The 18,537-nt window shown below is 39.9% G+C and overlaps 1 long non-coding RNA gene across 1 annotated transcript in view; it reads right to left on the bottom strand.

Moving 5' to 3' along the window:
• The window catches only part of LOC309622563, a 488,156-nt gene that overhangs the window by 114,045 nt on the left and 355,574 nt on the right, over nt 1-18,537 (bottom strand). The window lies entirely within an intron of this gene.

The raw sequence follows: 18,537 nt of genomic DNA, 5'->3' as shown, positions 1-18,537 counted from the left end.
ATGCTTTTGACATAATTCAACATTCATTCATGATAAAAACTCTTATCCAAGTGGGTATAGAAGGAATACATTTCCACATAATAAAGACCATTTATGACAAACCCACAGCTAACATCATACTCAACAGTGAAAAACTTTTTCTCTAAAATCAGGGCCAAGACAAAGATGTGCACTCTCACCACATCTATTTAACATAGTATTGGAAGTTCTAGCCACAGCAATCAGACAAGAAAAAGAAATAAAAGGCATCCAAATTGAAAGGGAAGAGATAAAACTGTCATTATTTGCAGATGACATGATACTATATATAGAAAACTGTAAAATCTCCACCAAAAAATGATTAGAACTAATCAATGAATTAAGTAAAGTTGCAGGATACAAGATTAATATACAGAAATCTGTTGCTTTTCTATATACTAATAATGAACTATCAGAAAAAGAATTCAAGTAAACAGTTTTATTTCCAATTCCATCAAAAAGCATAAAATACCTAGGAATAAACTGAAACTAGGAGGTGAAAGAACTGAACTCTGAAAGTTATAAGACATTGATGAAGGAAATTGAAGATGATACAAATATTTGTTATTTCATTCTTCATCTCTGTTTTGTTGTTCTTTATATTTTCTCACTCCTTGTTAAAAACTTCTAACTTCTTGCCCTATGCATCTATTCTTCTTCTAAGTTCTTTGATCATCTTTTCAATCACTACTCTGAACTCTCTTGGGAAGATTGTTTATCTCCACTTCAGTTAATTCTTCTTCTGGGTTTTTACCTTGTTCCTTTGTTTGGAATATGTTCCTCTGTTGCCTCATTTTGCCTAAGTTACTGTTTATTTTTATGTATCTCATAGGTTGGTTATGTTTCCCCACCTTGGAGAAGTGGTCTTTTGTAGGAGACATCCTGTGCTTCCCAGCAGTACACTCCTCTCACAACACTGGAGCTATTAATATATGCTCTAGGGGTCCCCCCTATAAGGGCTGTGTGTGTCCTTCTGTTGTGGCAGGCTGTATGGGCAATCCTATTGGTTGCCAGGCTCTGCCTTCTCTGGAGGCTGCTGGCCACTGGTTGGCAGGACCAGATCATGAGGTGGCTGGCTGTGAAACCCCCTGGAAGCCCTGGGGCTAGTGCTGGCTCACTGGTGGGTGGAGTCAGGGTCCAGAAGTCGCCAGGGCTATTGCCTGCTCACTGGTGGGTGAAGCCAAGTCCTGGGGCTAGTGCCAGTGTACTGACTGGCAGAGCTGGGTCCTGGGGTCTGGTTGTAGGACCCAAGGGTCCCAGAGCTAGTGTCAGATTGATCATGGGAGGGGTAGTTCCGGACACAGTTGGCTGCAGAGTCCAGTGTGTCCCTAAGCTTGTGTTGGCCTGCTAGTGGGGGAGGGCAGGACCCAGCCAGTCCTAGGGCAGGATCTGGACTGCTGAAAGGCAGCCCAGGTCTGCAGACTGTGGGGCTGCAATTTTCTGGGGACTGGGGTCTGCCTGTTGGTGGTTGGAGGTGGGCCCAGGTCTAGAACATGCTCCTTGGTGGGTGAGGCTGGGGCCTAGAGGATTCTGGGGCTGGCAGCTGCCCACTGGTGAGTGGAGCTGGGTCCTGTGGTCTCTGGCTGGAGGGCCCCGGGGGTCCTGGGTCTAGTGCCTGTGCACTAGTGTGTGGGGTCTGGTCCTAGGCCTTCTGGTGGGCAGGGTCATGTCCAGGGATGGCTCTGGGCTCTGGGAGTCTTAAGGCAGCCTGTCTGCTGGTGGATGGCACTGTATGCATGTGCAGTTGCTTGGACTGAGGGATCTCTCCACAGGTGCCTACTGGTTTTGGGGCCAAGGTGGGGCTAGGTTCTGGAGCTAATAAACTAGAAGGAGGATTCCAAAATGGTGCTTGCCAACACCAGTCTTCTGGTAAAATGAGCTCCAAAAATGTCCACTGCTAGTTTCTACATCCCCAGGGTGAACTGCAGTCACCTCCTGCCTCTCTGGGAGACTCTCCAAGATCAGCAGGTATGTCTGACTCAGGCTCATACCAAATTATTGCTTCTGCCCTGGGTCTGGGAGCATGTGAGATTTTTGTGTGTGTCCATTAAGAGTGAAGTCTATTTCCCCCAACCCTCTAGGACTACTGGAACTAAGCCCTGCTGGCCTTCCAATCCAAATGCTTTGGGGGCTTGTCTTCCTAGTGCAGGACCCCTGGGCCAGGGAACCCGATGTGGTGCTCAGACCTCTCTCTCCTTTGGGAGATACTCTGAAATTGTAATTATTCTCCCATTTGTAGGTCACCCACCTGGGGGTATGGGACGTGCCTATATTGAAACTGCTCCCCTCCTTCCCATCTTGTTGTGGTTCCTTCTTTATATCTTTAGTTGTAGATCTTTTCTAGTAGGTTCCGTTCTTTTTTATCAATGGTTGTCCTGAAAATAGTTGTGATTTTCATGTGCCTGTGAGCAGAGGTGAGCTCAGGATATTTCTACTCTGCTATCCTGGCTGATCCCCATCTGAAGATCATACAAATAAATGGAAAGATATCCTATGTTCACGTATTAGAAGAAGTAATATTACTACCCAAAACAATTTTCTGAGTAATAAGAGTGTGTTTTGTATACTAATGATATGACTCTCTTGGCTGAGGGGCCTCTGAGATAGCTTCAGTATGGGGGCTAGTCACCAAAAGAACATATTGTGTGATTAGAGGGTTGAAACTTTCAGCTCCCCCACCCCCTGGCTTCTGAGGAAGGGAGAGATCAGGAGATTGGGTTATAAAGACTCCTAAACAATGAGATTTGGAGAGTTTCCAAGTTAGTGAACACATCAACACACTCCCAGGGGAACATGCATAAAGAGGGCATGGACAAGCTGTACTATCCCTGCCCCCATACCTTGTAATATGCGTCTCTTCCATTTGACTGTTTCTGAGGTGTATCCTTTAAAATATATCTGTAATAGTAAATATAGCACTTTCCCAAGTTCTGTGAGTTTTTCTAGCAAATTATTGAACCTGAATCAGGGGGGATCATGCTAACCTTCTAATTTGTAGTCAGCCAGGCAGAAGTGCAGGTAGCCTTGTAACCCGTTTACAGCTGCTGTCTCAGGGCAGTCTTGTGGGACTGTGCGCTTAACCTGTAGGGTCTGGGCTGACTCTGGATAGTTAGTGTTGGAAATGAATTGAGTTCTTGGACAGCCAGTTGGTGTTGGTGAATTAGAGAATTGATTTTTGATGGAAAACACATCATAGACGGTCACATAGCTGGAATATGCCTAGAATATGCCTAGATGATCAGCTCACTATGAGACTCTCCCCCCCCCAGTGATGAGCAGATTTTGGACTTCCTGCTGTCAGAGTGCTTGACATACATATAGGTGGTGCTTCCAAACTGGAGGAGATAAATATATATATTTTATAAGGCTCAGGTGAGAGAGGAGAGAGAGGCCTGTATCTATGACCTTAGATTCCTTTCAATGCATATGCTTGTTGTACTGTATCTTGTACTTGTACTAGAGCTCTTCCCAGAGAATAAGATGTTGTAGTCCTGTGAATCTTTTCAACAAGTTGAATGGTTAAGGTGATTAATGCATAATAAATACAAATCCTTCACCAATCTTCGCTAATATTCTTAGACAATTTAGTAGACTGGTAGGTGAAAGGAGAATTCAAGGATGTAAATATCTATCCTGTCTGGGAAATATTGGCACAGATAGCTGCTATATACTAATTAGGCTTCAATCTCATATAGTTCCAAAAGTGAAAATAATCAGCATGCCTATATGAATTTCCCTAAAATATTGAGTTCTTTTTCCTAACAAAAGTGTACAACTTATAAAAATAATGGGAATAAAAACTTTGATATAGATTGTGGGAATTCAACACACTCAGAATTACTATCAGCTAGTCATTGTATTTATTAATTTTTCTAAAATTCCATTTTTAACAAGGATACAGGGAGAGTATATTACTACTACTACTAATTACTTCATCTCTGTCCATTCATTTCATATACTATTTGAATCACAAAGAGAATTTTGGTAGTCCTATTAAGTCTGCATGGAGTTTAGTCAGATAATATGTTTATCATGTTCATTCATCTTCCTGGACAAGTATAAAATTTACATTTGATTGATTATTAAGAATTGTGTCAATAGATATAATTTTACCACAATAATGCTAGCCTATTATGGCTAGATTTTTAAAAATGTAAATAACATCTGTATGCATAAATGATTAATGAAAGGAAGGGTTAACAGCTTGGAATTTTAAAATATTACAATCAATTAAGCACACATGCAGTTTTACGATATTTGAAAATGTAACAAGGTGAATAATAATTGCTTTATTTGCTGATAATGGAATAACATTGAATATATGCAGTTTTATATATCAGTGATTAATTTTCAAGTGCCTACTTTGAAGAATTAAGAAAATTCATTTACTACAGCTATTTAAGAATTAAAGGGTTGTTTTCAGTACTACATGTCAACACAACTGTCTCACTCAGATTTCAGTGTCTGTCGACCAGGCAGTCTGTGCATGACAGATAAACCCAAGCAATCATTTTGCAATAAGCAGTTTTATATTTTCAGACATTCCGTGGGCATCATCTGCTTTTGACAGACAGCTATCCTCCTCCATAATCACCCACACATGGTGAGGAATGAAACAGCAGAACCCGATTCTTTTTACAACAAACTGGAATAAGGAATTCCAAATAAACCACTAAATTAAAAGAAGAAAAAGCAAAACAAAGTCATATGGCCACTTGCCCATTATTGGATTCTTTTCCACACTATTATTTATCTAATATCAGTTTTCCAAAATGATTTATTTAGGTATATTTCTCTGAGTCATAGATTACCTTCAAAATAGGGTATTTCATATTTTCTTTGAGGAAATTTACACTTTCTATTTGCTTCCCCTGTAATTTACCAATGGAAACTTCTAAATTTATTTTGGTATATGACAAAGTAACAACTCTAACAGACTTGATAACTGACTTAGGACCATCGGTATAAAAATATCAGCTTTTATACCAGAGGATGCAATAACCATAGGATATTTTTTAAAATGATTTAGCTTAAGTCAGTTAGCTGATTTGAAATAGAGGGTGGCACTCGAAAGTAGAATACATAGTTTCTTCTACATTTGAATTTTGATGACTTGAGTTACAAAAATGATTCTACTACCCCTTGGCTGGATGAAGGTGGACTAAAAAAAATAGATGCCCAGAGCATTTATAAAGTGAGCATAATAGTCACCTCCCTTCTGTGTATCTGCTAAGATTACTGTGTGGATCAAAGCATCCAGTGAAGATTTTTCATGAAGCTATTTCTCATGCTCCTGGCATTGTTTTCCTTTGTTTACAGTTATCTATAGAAGACTTTATCCTCTGCTTTGAATTATAGTTATTTATATAGTTGCTTTACTCCAATATCAATATTGAATTTTAAACCCTTTGAGTGTGGAAACTATATCACTAGTGTTTTATCTTCACCAATAACAAACAGTGCCTCTTGTCCAACAATGATGATAAAAAATATCTTATATATCACTCTGGGAGTATATTCACATCCATTCACCAATTTATTAGAATGAAATCAACTCATACACACACATCCACCCATATATCTGTCTGAGATAAGAATTTTGAGGTGTGACTTTATGTTAAACCATTAGGAAAATTGAAGGCTGCGTTTCTTCTTCATCTTCAAGCACACATGACAAGGGGCAAGCTTGAAGATCAGCTTTAACAAGAGTGATTATGATGTCTGGTGTGACAAATAGTTGTTCTTTTCTTGCTTAATAAGAATAATAATAAATGTGCCTGTGTTTTTTCTGTGTGTTAAACACACAGGATTTGGGTAAGGACAATAGAATGCTTTAGTAAAAGGACCCTAAACCTTTTTAGGAGGAGGAGGATACACAGAAAGGTAATGGGCTTGGATGAAAGTGCCCTGGACAGAGAGCCAGGAGCCCAATATTCACATTGGAGCCTGACTTATTACCTTAGTTACATCAGTTCAACTTTCTGTGTCATCATTTCCTTATCTGAAAAATGAAAAAGAAGATTGTCTGATACTGAGACATGTAATGACCAAAAAGAGCAGAAGGGGTGAAAGTGAGTATTCAGTCCTGTTTTTCAATTGACTCAGATCTTGTATTGTTTCCCAGGGCAGATTAAAAAACAAGAATGTATGCACTGAGAAAATAAGTTGACTACTGGGTATGGCTGCATCCAGGGCTATTCACTGCATTAAGTGAAAAATACAGCATGTGGAAAGAAAAGAAACAGGAAAGAGTATTTATTTTTCTAAACACTACCACTTTGCCAAAAGATCTGTGGTTACAAGCCAGCTCAGAACAAACACTCCCAAATTTTTCCTGATAATTCTCAGAATATCGACCTTTAAATTGATAGAGCCCTTAGACTACCATGATGTATACAATAGGCACATTTAAATCTATACATTTGGTTAATAGTAAAAGGATGGAAAAAGATATCACAAGCACATGGTAATGATAGAATTCAGGCCAAAGAATATTACCTGTAGTAAGGAGGGACATTTCATGATGAATAATAGTCAATTTGCCAGGGAGATATACTGTAAATGTGTATTCACTTAAAAACTGTGCTTCACAATATAGGAGGCAAAAACTGCCAAACCTGAAAAAGAATAGATACATTCATGATTATAGTTGGTGGTACCAATAATCTTCTCTTAGTAATTGAAAAGTAGTCAGAAAAGCTGTATGGATATAAAAGACTAACAATAGTATTAACTGACCCGACCATACTGACATTTATAAAACATTCCATCTAATAACTTCAGAAAATGTGCTTTTCAAGTATACAGGATGCATCCACCAAGATAGTAGTTACTGACAGATAGTAGTTCTGTTGTAGTTTGGAAGGTCCCTAATCCTACCCTTGAGTTCAATGATTTGCTAGAAAGATTCAGAGACCTCAGAAAAGCCATTATACTAACAGTTAAGGTTTATTACTGAAATAATATACTTATATGATATCCAAAATTCTTGAAGTAAACCAACATTAATGGACCCAGAGTGTAGTATACAGTTCACTAATAAAGTTGCCCATTCCCGAGAGTGATCTTAGGCTTTACCTTCTATAGGCAGTGAACATTTTCTCAGTCTTACCTAACACTATGGCTAAATTAGGTAGATCGTCTGACATTGTTAAAGATGAAACTGGGGACTTCCCTGGTGGTCCAGTGGTAGAGAATCCACTTTAAAATACAGAGGACGTGGGTTCAATCCCTGGTCAGGGAACTAAGATCCCACACGCCACGGGGCAACTAAGCCCGCGTGCCACAACTACTGAGCTCACGTGCCTCAACTGGAGAGGCTGCGTGCCACAGAGTACAGAGCCCATGCGCTCTGCAGCCCATGCACCCCAACTAGAGAAGAGAAAACCCCCACGCCACAACTAGAGAGAAGCCTGCGCTCCGCAAAGAAGAGCCCGTGCTCCTCAGTGAAGATCCTGCATGCTGCAACTAAGAACCGATGCAGCCAAAAATAAATAAAATTTAAAAATAAATAATAAATAAATCCTTAAAAAAAAAAATGAAACTGAGTGCTGAAAAGCAATTGTTAAAGACAAAACAGCGTGAAGTTTTCCTAAGAAATGTTTTAGGCTATAGCATGCATCTGTGGACTGTTTCCAGACTACCCTACTTGCTGCAACTATCTAACTATGAATGTAAACATCCTTATTAATCCTATAGATGCTCCTTACAAATTCAAAAAACTGATCTCCAAGACCCACCCTCTTCTCCTCTTCTTCAGCCTGACAGACTGAAGGTAAAAGCCCAGTATTTGTGAGACAGCATAAGGGCTTGGGAAAAACAAATAAATTTCTTTAGATTAACTGTCCCTATTGATGTGCTTTATTATTAGTTTAGAAAACCTGAGTGGTTTCTCATTCCATGGAAGGAAAAGTTGTACCAGGACTTCAATTAAAACATTTTAAAGCCTTGAGATATATCTTCCTTCACCAGAGGACGTAAGATCTGCAACTTCTAGTCACATATATGCCTTCGTGTTCAATTTTGCAGATTCAAAAAAGGTAAACCTCTCACTGAAAATCTGTAGAACTGAACTGCAAATTGCACTAAAATATAATCTATAAAAAAAAGGTTTTGATGTTTTAAACATAGGAAGTTTAATTTTTTTTTTTTTTTTTTGGCCATACCTCGTGGCATGTGGGATCTCAGTTCCCCAACCAGAGGTAGAACCCGTGCCCCCATAGTGGAAGTACAGAGTCTTAACTGCTGGACCACCATGGAAGTCCCTAATATTTTTTACGATAGGGAAAATGTTTTCTTGGCCTCAAATGGTACAGTGGGATCTTTCTAATGTTCTTCCAATGGACATGCATTTCCTCTACAATATCCAAGTTTGATTTATTTTAAATATTTGAAACAAAATAACTAAGATAGTCTAAAACTGGAAGATGACTTTTTACAATTAAAATTATTTGAAAGATAGTTAAACTATATTCCATAAAATTTTTAATTTCTAGGGATTTACTAATTCTCAGAATGCTCTACATCCTTCAAGGATTTTTTATTTCCTATTTTTTAAATTGTGGCAGTGGATTCCAGTTGAGATAATATGTTGATATAAGCAAATTTTCGTGTCAAAAATGATTTTGGAACTTATTGCTTGAAAAATTTCATACCAGTGATCCAGTCATGAGAAGTCCTATATCTGGTGCTTTGTATATGAGTCTTGGTAATACGTAGTTTAAAACAAAAACAGCTCCTTTCCATAACTTTCTCTCCTTACCTACCCTCTAATTGCCCATCCCTTCTCTTTTCTATGTTTAGCTCAGCTCTTCAAAAGATCTGCTTCTTTTTTTTTTAAATTTATTTTATTTATTTATTATTTATTTATTTATTTTTGGCTGCGTTGGGTCTTCGTTTCTGTGCAAGGGCTTTCTCTAGTTGCGGCGAGCGGGGGCCACTCTTCATCGCGGTGCGCGGGCCTCTCACTATCACGGCCTCTCTTGTTGCGGAGCACAGGCTCCAGACGCGCAGGCTCAGTAGTTGTGGCTCATGGGCCCAGTTGCTCCGCGGCATGTGGTATCTTCCCAGACCCGGGCTCGAACCCGTGTCCCCTGTATTGGCAGGCAGATTCTCAACCACTGCGCCACCAGGGAAGCCCAATCTGCTTCTATTTTTAAGAGCAATTTTCCCCCACTTTTTAAATTAAGCATCTCCCCCAGACTGGCTTTAAATTCATTTAATTAACAGAATTATTTTGTTTCTTACTACTGCTGTTTTAGTTTTGTGCAAATGAACTTTCAGACCATGTCATGATTCTGTACCTTTTTATATTTGTTGTTTGAAAATGCACTCACAGTAACTGCTTTTGTAACAAGTATATGTGACAACCACAGCATTTCCTGGAAACAAGATGTTAGTTCAAAGAAGTTCATATTAAAGTTTGAAAAATATTTACTTTAGGCATGTACCAGAAAAGAAATTTCACACATGTAAATAGTGAAATGTTTTACAACCACCAGTTTTATTATACTTTTAAGGATGTGTGGATTTTCTTTATCTCCATTAAAATTATTCAATTTTTTCTATACCTTCATAATTTCCACTTAGTTTTAAAGAATTTTTTTTTCAATTAAATTGCTGTTGTTTCAAGATTAACATTAATGTATTATACTGCTTGGTTTTTAAAATGTGAAATATGAAGTTAAATACTATCTTAGATTTTTATGATGAACAAATATTCTAAACTAATCTGCCTCCATCTCCTTGCTATTCTTCTATAAATGATCATTTTTGATATTCACTTTGGTTTAAAACTCCAGCAGTATATAGAATGACACTCATTTTCCTACTTGTAGGAAAACACAGATTGTGTAAAAATAAGTAATCAAGTGATTAAATTATTTTCCAAACAGGTGTCATTGTATAATCTTGTATGTTAATGAGAAATTATATATACACATCAACAAAGTAACTAGCTCTTCCATTCCACGGCTTATTTTTTCACCAAAGCTGCTAGTCAATCATATCTTTTTGCATTCCTATCAAACTTATCCTATGGTGAATGAAGATTTACTAAATTTCCACTTCATACTCTGACTTAATTTCTTCACTTGAATAAAGTATGGGGGGAGGGACCTTCAAGATGGCTGAGGAGTGAAACGTGGAGATCACCTTCCTTCCCACAAATACATCAAAAAATACATCTACATGTGGAACAACTCCTACTGAACGCTGGCAGAAGACTTCAGACTTCCCCAAAGGCAAGAAACTCCCCACATACCTGGGTAGGGCAAAAGAAAAAAGAAAAAACAGAGACAAAAGAATAGGGATGGGACCGGCACCTTGGGGAGGGAGCTGTGATGGAGGAAAAGTTTCCACACACTAGGAAGCCCGTTCACTGGGGGAGATGGGGGTTGGGCGGGGGGGAGGCTTCAGAGCCACGGAGGAGAGCGCAGCAACACTGGTGCAGAGGGCAAAGCGGAGAGATTCCTGCACAGAGGATTGGTGCCGACCAGCACTCACCAGCCCGAGAGGCTTGTCTGCTCACCTGCCAGGATGGGTGGGGGCTGGGAGCTGAGGCTCGGGCTTTGGGGGTCAGACCCCAGGGAGAGGACTGGGGTTGGCGGCGTGAACACAGCCTGAAGGGGGCTAGTGCGCCACAGCTGGCTGAGAGGGAGTCCGGGAAAAAGTCTGGAACTGCCTAAGAGGCACGGGACCATTGTTTCAGGGTGCATGAGGAGAGGGGATTCAGAGCACTGCCTAAAAGAGCTCCAGAGATGGGCGTGAGCCGTGGCTATCAGCGCGGACACCAGAGATGGGCATGAGACGCTAAGGCTGCTGCTGTGCCACCAAGAAGCCTGCATGCAAGCACAGGTCACTATCCACACCTCCCCTCCTGGGAGCCTGTGCAGCCCGCCACTGCCGGGGTCCCGTGATCCAGGGACAACTTCCCTGGGAGAACACACCTCAGGCTGTTGCAATGTCATGTTGGCTTCTGCTGCCGCAGGCTTGTCCCAAATTTGTACCCCTCCCTCCCGCGGCCTGAGTGAGCCAGAGACCCCTAATCAGCTGCTCCTTTAATCCCGTCCTGTCTGAGCGAGCAACAGATGCCCTCAGGCGACCTACATGCAAAGGCAGGGCCAATCCAAAGTTGAACCCCAGGAGCTGTGCGAACAAAGAAGAGAAAGGGAAATCTCTCCCAGCAGCCTCAGGAGCAGTGGATTAAATCTCCACAATCAACTTGATGTACCCTGCGTCTGGGGAATACGTGAATAGACAATGAATCATCCCAAAATTGAGGTGGTGGACTTTGGGAGCAACTGTAGACTTGGGGTTTGCTTTCTGCATCTAATTTGTTTCTGGTTTTATGTTTATTTTAGTTTAGTATTTAGACCTTATTATCATTGGTAGATTTGTTTATTGATTTGGTTGCTCTCTTCCTTTTTTTTTTATATATATTTTTTCCTTTCTCTCTTTTTGTGAGCATGTATGTGTACGCTTCTATGTGTGATTTTGTCTCTGTAGCTTTGCTTTTACCATTTGTCCTAGGGTTCTGTCTGTCCCTTTTTTTTTTTTTAATAGTTGGTATTTATAATTCTACCTTCTCCCACTACCCATTCTGTATTCTCCTTGCCTTCAGCAAGTACATCATCTCACTGTGGTTCTTTACCTGGTGGGGTAATCAATAAGTTCATCCTAAAAGGTCTGGACAATTAGTAGTCCTCCTGGACTGGGGCTTTTTTTTGTTTGTTTGTTTTTTGTTTTTGTTTTTTTTGGCTGCATTGAATCTTTGTTGCTGCATGCAGGCTTTCATTAGTTGCAGCGAGTGGGGGCTACTCTTCGTTGTGGTGTGTTGATTTCTCATTGTGGTGGCTTCTCTTGTTGTGGAGCATGGGCTCTAGGCACACAGGCTCAGTAGTTGTAGCTCATGGGCTCTAGAGTGCAGGCTCAGTGGTTCTGGTGCATGGGCTTAGTTGCTCCATGGCATGTGGGATCTTCCTGGACCAGGGCTCAAACCCATGTCCCCTGCACTGGCAGGCAGATTCTTAACCACTGTGCCACCAGGGAAGCCCTGTCCTTTTTTTTTTTTTTTTTTTTTGTATAGTTTTTAGCACTTGTTATCATTGGTGGATTTGGTTTTTGGTTTGGTTGTTCTATCTTTCTCTTTTTTTATTAAATTTCTATTGTTTTATTTTTAATAATTTTCTTAGTTTTAATTATTATATTTTATTTAGTTATTTATTTATTTTTCTCCCTTTTCTTCTGAGCCGAGTGGCTGACAGGGTCTTGGTGCTCTGGCCAGGTGTCAGGCCTGAGCCTCTGAGGTGGGAGAGCCAGCTTCAGGACATTGGTCCACCAGAGACCTCCTGGCCCCACATAATATCAAATGGCGAAAGCTCTCACAGAGATCTCCATCTCAACGCTAACACCCAGCTCCACTCAACAACCAGCAAGCTACAGTGCTGGACACCCTGTGCCAAACAACTAGCAAGACAGGAACACAACCCCACCCATTAGCAGAGAGGCTGCCTAAAATCATAATAAGGCCACAGACAAGCCAAAACACACCACTAGACGCGATCCTGCCCACGAGAAACACAAGATCCAGCCTCATGCACCAGAACACAGGAACCAGTTCCCTCCACCAGGAAGCCTACACAACCTACTGAACCAACCTTACCCACTGACACTGACACTGCAGAAATACAAAGGATCATGAGAGATTACTACAAGCAACTATATGCCAATAAAATGGACAACCTGGAAGAAATGGACAAATTCTTAGAAAAGCACAACCTTCCGAGACTTAACTAAGAAGAAATAGAAAATATAAACAGACCAATCACAAGCACTGAAATTGAAACTGTGATTAAAAATCTTCCAACAAACAAAAGCCCAGGACCAGATGGCTTCACAGGCGAATTCTATCAAACATTTAGAGAAGAGCTAACACCTATCCTTCTCAAACTCTTCCAAAATATAGCAGAGGGAGGAACACTCCCAAACTCATTCCACAAGGCCACCATCACTCTGATACCAAAACCAGACAAAGATGCCACAAAAAAAGAAAACTACAGGCCAATATCACTGATGAACATGGGTTAAAAAATCCTCAACAAAACACTAGCAAACAGAATCCACAAGCACATTAAAAAGATCATACACCATGATCAAGTGGGGTTTATCCCAGGAATGCAAGGATTCTTCAGTATATACAAATCAATCAATGTGATAAACCATATTAACAAATTGAAGGAGAAAAAACGTGATCATATCAATAGAGGCAGAAAAAGGTTTTGACAAAATTCAACACCCATTTATGATAAAAACCCACCAGAAAGTAGGCATAGGGGCTTTCCTGGTGGCACAGTGGTTGAGAATCTGCCTGCCAATGCAGGGGACACGGGTTCGAGCCCTGGTCCGGGAAGATCCCATATGCCACGGAGCAACTGAGCCCGTGAGCCACAATTACTGAGCCTGCGCATCTGGAGCCTGTGCTCCGCAACAAGAGAGGCTGCGATAATGAGAGGCCCGCGCACCGTGATGAAGAATGGCCCCCACTTGCCACAACTAGAGAAAGCCCTCGCACAGAAACGAAGACCCAACACAGCCATAAATAATAAATAAATAAATTAAAAAAAAAAAAAAAAAAAAGAAAGTAGGCATAGAGGGAACTCACCTCCACAAAATAAAGGTCATATACGACAAACCCACAGCCAACATCATTCTCAATGGTGAAAAACTGAAACCATTTCCACTAAGATCAGGAACAAGACAAGGCTGCCCACTCTCACCGCTATTGTTCAACATAGTTTTGGAAGTTTTAGCCACAGCAATCAGAGAAGAAAAAGAAATAAAAGGAATCCAAATCAGAAAAGAAGTAAAGCTGTCACTGTTTGCAGATGACATGATACTATACATAGTGAATCCTAAAGATGCTACCAGAAAACTACTACAGCTAATCAACGAATGTGGTAAAGTAGAAGATACAAAATAGATGCACAGAAATCTCTTGCATTCCTATACACTAATGATGAAAAATCTGAAGGATAAATTAAGGAAACACTCCCATTTCCCATTGCAACAAAAAGCATAAAATACCTAGGAATAAACCTACCTAAGGAGACAAAAGACCTGTATGCAGAAAACTATAAGACACTGATGAAAGAAATTAAAGACGATACAAACAGATGGAGAGGTATGCCATGTTCTTGCATTGGAAGAATCAACATTGTGAAAATGACTATACTACCCAAAGCAATCTGCAGATTCAATGCCATCTCTGTCAAACTACCAATGGCATTTTTCACAGAACTAGAACAAAAAATTTCACAATGTGTATGGAAACACAAAAGACCCCGAATAGCCAAAGCAATCTTGAGAAAGAAAAACAGAGCTGGAGGAATCAGGCTCCTGGACTTCAGACTATACTACAAAGCTACAGTAATCAAGACAGTATGGTAGTGGCACAAAAACAGAAATACAGATCAATGGAATGGGATAGAAAGCCCAGAGATAAACTCATGCACATATGGTCACCTTATCTTTGATAAAGGAGGCAAGAATATACAATGGAGAAAAGACAGCCTCTTCAATAAGTGGTGCTGGGAAAACTGGACAGCTACATGTAAAAGAATGAAATTAGAACACTCCCTAACACCATACACAAAAATAAGCTCAAAATGAATTAAAGACCTAAATATAAGGCCAGACAGTATAAAACTCTTAGAGGAAAACATAGGCAAAACACTCTATGACATAAATCACAGCAAGATCCTTTTTGACCCACCTCCTAGAGAAATGGAAATAAAAACAAAAGTAAACAAATGGCACCTAATGAAACTTAAAAGCTTTTGCACAGCAAAGGAAACCATAAACAAGATGAAAAGACAACTCTCAGAATAGGAGAAAATATTTGCAAATGAAGCAACTGACACAGGATTAATCTTCAAAATATACAAGCAGCTCATGCAGCTCAACATCATAAAAACAAACAACCCAATCCAAAAATGGGCAGAAGACCTAAATAGACATTTCTCCAAAGAAGATATACAGACTGTCAACAAACACATGAAAGGATGCTCAACATCACTAATGATTAGAGAAATGCAAATCAAAACTACAATGAGGTATCACCTCACACCAGTCAGAATGGCCATCATCAAGAAATCTACAAAGAATAAATGCTGGAGAGGGTGTGGAGAGAAGAGGGAACCCTCTTGCACTCTTGCTGGGAATGTAAGTTGATACCACCACTATAGAGAACAGTATGGAGGTTCCTCAAAACCTAAAAATAGAACTACCATATGAACCAGCAATCCCACTACTGGGCATATACCCTGAGAAAACTATAATTAGAAAAGAGTCATGTACTACAATGCTCATTGCAGCTCTATTTACAACAGCCAGGACATGGAAGCAACCTAAGTGTCCATCAACAGATGAATGGGTAAAGAAGACGTAGCACATATATACAATGGAATATTACTCAGCCATAAAAAGAAATGAAATTGAGTTATTTGTAGTGACGTGGATGGACCTAGAGACTGTCATACAGAGTGAAGTAAGTCAGAAAGAGAAAAACAAATACCATATGCTAACAGATATATGTGGAATCTAAAAAAAAAACGGTTCTGAAGAACCTAGGGGCTGGACAGGAATAAAGACGCAGACATAGAGAATGGACTTGAGGACACAGGGAGGGGAAAGGGTAAGCTGGGATGAAGTGAGAGGGTGGCATATACATATACACACTACCAAATGTAAAATAGATAACTAGTGGGAAGCAGCCACATAGCACAGGGAGATCAGCTCGCCGCTTTGTGTCCCCCTCGAGGGGTAGGATAGGGAGGGTGGGAGGGAGACGCAAGAGGGGAGGGTATATGGTGATATATGCACACATATAGCTGATTCACTTTGTTATGCAGCAGAAACTAACACACCATTGTAAAGCAATTATACTCCAATAAAGATGTTAAAAAATAAATATGGGGAAGTATGATATTGCTTAACTCACTCTTCTCCCCAAATCAACCAAAATCAACAGCAAAAGGCAGAAGAGATTAAAAACAAGAAGTCCTCCACGAAAACATAGCTTTAAAGGAGCAGGATTTATGAAGAAACTGACAATTGCAGTGATCTTTAGACAAAACTAAGTGAGGATACTTGGCAACAATCCACACCACATAGAATTTTAGTCATGAAGGAGCAAAGAATACTCCAGACTGAAAAAGAGAAAAAGCAACTTGGACTGAAAAGGAGAAAAGCAGCCCAGAAATTTTCAGTTTGGGAGGACAGACACAGATAAAGCCAGCTGGGAAGTTAACAGGAAACATTGTTTATCCTGAAGGCAAGACGTGTTTCAGCTGGAGAATGCTAAAACAACCCCCTCTTTAAATGACTGCTCTATTATTAATGATGGTCCCAGATGGGTACATTTCTATACCCGTCTATTACTGGGGTTACCCAGTTGCTAAACTACATCACATTATAGTATTCAACCCCTACTTTATCCCCACTTCTCTTAACTCAGAAATTGCAACCAATGCAAAATCGATCCTACTTCTCTTAGACTGTCTCCCAAGGTATTCAGAATGTACCCCAGTCCTACATAAGGGGCTTCCCTTTTCCCTCCTGTGAACTATCATTCAACGGTTTCTCTGGAATGTTCTTTCTTTCTGCTTTGAGCCATAAAGAAAGAAATCAATATATGAATATGAATCCTGGGAAGAAAGTCAACTTGGTAATTCTTTTTTGTTGAATGAAAGGAATGTTAACAAAGTCCAGGGAAAAAAGAATTGTGTCTCTAGCAATGTAAAAGACACATAAGTTATAGTACGAACAAATCCTTACTGGAGGTGGAATAAAAAAGAAAAAGGAAAGAAAAGACTTGATTATAAAATCACTCATATATATTACTTAGTGAGATGGCTGGAATGCTGGGCTCACTTTGGTTTCTGGGATTGGCTTGGTCTCAGTTATGGGTTGAATTGTGTCCCCCAAAATATATGTTTAAGTCCTAACCCCTGGTACCTGGGAATGTGACCTTGTTTATAAATAGGATATTTGTAGATGCAGTAAAGTTACTAAGAGGTCATTAGGATGAGCCCCAACTCAATATGACTGGTATCCTAATTAGAGAGAAATTTGGATGCAGAGACTCAGGGAGAATATCATGTGATAACAGAAGCACAAATTGTCATGATACAGCTACAAGCTAAGGAACAACAAGGGTTGTGGCCACCACTGGAGGCTAAGAAGTGGCAAGACAGGACTCGGTCCAGAGTTTCAGAAGGAGCAAGCATGGCTCTGTTAACACCATGATTTTGAACTGCTAGCCTTCAAGACTACAAGAGAATACATTTCTGTTGCTTTAAGATACCCAATTTGTGACACTTTCTCATGACAACCCTGGGAAACTAATAAAGATTTTGGTACTGGAAAGTGGGGTGCTGCTGTCAGAAGTAACAGAAAATGTGGAAGTGGCTTTGAATTAGGTAGTGCATAGAAGGTGGAAGTACTTTGAGCAGTTGATAGTAAAAACCTAGATTTTCCTGAAGAGACTTCTGGTAGAAATACATGAGAAATGGTTAACATCCAAAATATAGAAATAACTCATACAACTCAATAGCAAAAAAAAAAAAACAACAAAAAAAAACCCACACACAAAAACAAGTTAATTAAAAAATAAGAGAATTTGAATAGACTTTTTTTTTTCATAGAATGCATACAGATGGCCAACAGCTACATGAAAAGGTGTTCAGCATCACAAATCATCAGTGAACTACAAATCAAAACCACAATGAGGTAGCACCTCACACCCATTAGAATGGCTATCATCAGAAAGACAAAAAAAAAAACCTAACAAATGTTGGCGAGGATGTGGAGGGATGTGGAAACTCTGTGCGCTGTTGGTGGGAATGCAAATTGGTGTAGCCACTAAGGAAAATAGTAGGGGAGAGGGCTCCTCAAAAAACTAAAAATAGAACTACCATATGATTCACCAATTTAATTCTGGGTATTTATCCAGTGAAAATGAAAACACTAACTTGAAAAGTATATGCACCTCCATGTCCATTGCAGCATTATTTACAATAGCCAAGATATGGAAACAGTCCACTGAAGGATAAAGAAAATGTGGTATATATTTATACAATGGAAGCTTAACCGCCGTAAAAAAGGAAATCTTGCCTTTTGCAATAACATGGAGAAACTTGAGCATTATGCTAAGTAAAATAAGCCAGACAAAAAAAATCAAATAATCTATGATTTCATTATTCTTATATGAGGAATCTAAAAACAACAACCAAAAAAACCCCAAACAAATTCATAGATACAGAGAACAGATTGGTGGTTGCCATAGGCAGGGGGTGTGGGTAAAATGGGGGGTCAAAAGGTACAAACTTCCAGTTAACAAATAAATAAGTTGTATGGTCAGGCCACTCAAGGTGGCTGTTGCCTTGCTCTCTGTACATCCCCTGCTCGACCAGTGCCTGCTTCACCTACATGCTACTCACATGACTGACCTTCCTGCGTACT

Source organism: Balaenoptera borealis, assembly GCF_965194805.1.
Source record: "Balaenoptera borealis genome assembly, chromosome: 2".
Classification (NCBI taxonomy): Eukaryota; Metazoa; Chordata; class Mammalia; order Artiodactyla; family Balaenopteridae; genus Balaenoptera; species Balaenoptera borealis.
Note: the sequence above shows the minus strand (reverse complement) of the source record. Positions and strands in the feature narration are given on the sequence as shown.